Source organism: Echinops telfairi, unplaced genomic scaffold (genome assembly GCF_000313985.2).
Source record: "Echinops telfairi isolate 266 unplaced genomic scaffold, ASM31398v2 ScPeMD7_7434;HRSCAF=8472, whole genome shotgun sequence".
In the NCBI taxonomy this organism is placed as follows: domain Eukaryota; kingdom Metazoa; phylum Chordata; class Mammalia; order Afrosoricida; family Tenrecidae; genus Echinops; species Echinops telfairi.
Window position 1 is genome coordinate 51,020 of NW_022111334.1, and position 1,730 is coordinate 52,749.

Genomic DNA, 1,730 nt, shown 5'->3' on the forward strand with positions numbered 1-1,730 from the left:
CAAATTTGGATGGATTAGAACCCACCATTACTTGATTCATGACCTCAAACTTCCATGAATTTCTGTTGGACGTTGCAGTGATTCACAGAACCCAGAAACATGAGGGGATTTCTTCATGGGTGAAGTGTGTGGGAGTGTGTGGAAAGTTGAAATGAATGGCTTCATAGACGTATTGGACCTTTGGGGCCTTCCAAGTCCTTGTGACTAATCTGGTATTAATGCTGCTAAAAGATGTTATTTCAAACAAAAAAAATGTCATTTCCACACAAGGATAACTACTAAGGACTATGAGGAGGTTGATTAAGAGGTGGCAAGGTGTACAGGGGAAAAAATGGGTCTTGGAGAGTGTGAGGTTTGAAGATATCATTGAGTGCAATTGATAGTTTCAACAAACTATATCCTGTTCACTCTCTGGGGCACAGGACATAGAGGAGCCCAAGGCAAGACAGGGGCAATGAGGGGCTGGAGGAAGAGAACACTGGGCTCAGAAATTCTGGGCATTCTTTGAACTTTATCACATACCTTTTGAGAAAAACATGCATATGAGTTCAAACAGTTACACTACAATGGGCTCAGAAGGAAGAATGGATCTGAGCTCTGCCACTTTATGTTTATAAGGACAGGGCTCCCTCACATGCAAATTATTCTTCAGACACTAGGGTACAATTTCGCCTTGGGGTGGGAAAGCTATCAGTTCTCTTCAGAGAGGGCTGTGGGTCCCTTGGGAAAGCAGAGCTGTGGTCTAAAGGTGCCATTGCTTTGTGTTCTCATGTGCCTGGTGACAGTTCCCCAAGGTGAGAGACTCAGATATCTGACCTGGGTCTGGGGGTATGGTTGTGACTTCAAGTAACTGACTGGGATCATCTGTTTTGTTTGCAGGTGTCCTGTCCCAGGTGTAGCTTCAGGAGTCGGGTCCAGGACTGGTGAAACCGTCCCAGAAGCTGTCCCTCACCTGCACTGTTGCTGGCTTCTCTGTCACAAGCAGTGGTTACTGCTGGCACTGGATCCGCCAGCCCTAAGGGAAAGGACTGCAGTGGATGGGATGTATAAGCTATGGGGGTAGTACATATTATAACCCATCCTTCCAAAGCCGACTCTCCATCACCAGAGACACATCGAAGAATCAGTTCTCCCTGCAGCTGAGCTCCATGACTGCTGAGGACACAGCCATGTATTACTGGGCAAGGGATACACAGTGAGGGGAAGTCAGTGTGAGCACAGACACAAACCTCCCCTGCAAGGAAGACAATGGGCAGCAGGGGGCGCGCGGGAACCACTGAACACAGAGACCCAGCCCTAGACAGACACAGATGGATGGCATGGAGGATTTCCTGTTGGCATTGGGGCTTCCTCTCTTAACTCTCAGTAGCCCTATGGGCAGTTTTTTGTTTGTTTTTCCTTTAAATTTTCTCCTCACTTCAGTCTTGAAAGTAGGAACTAGCATTCTCTGTTTGCATTACAAATATTAAAAATGACTCTGACCCATTATCATCCTACTTGGCCCATTTTTCTTCTTCAGAAACAGATGATCACGGGCATTCTCACCCTATCTGTTACTCAAAACTACTGACAGTGAAATACAAGCATGTACAGATTCGTGAGTGCAATTCATGATTTTAAATGTCCTGAGATAGTTGCTCTATTACAGCCCAAGTTCCGGTCTCTCACAGGGTGTCTATCTGCTTTATTTCCTGAGCACTGTGGGTCGTGATTGACTACTTTTTGTCTGA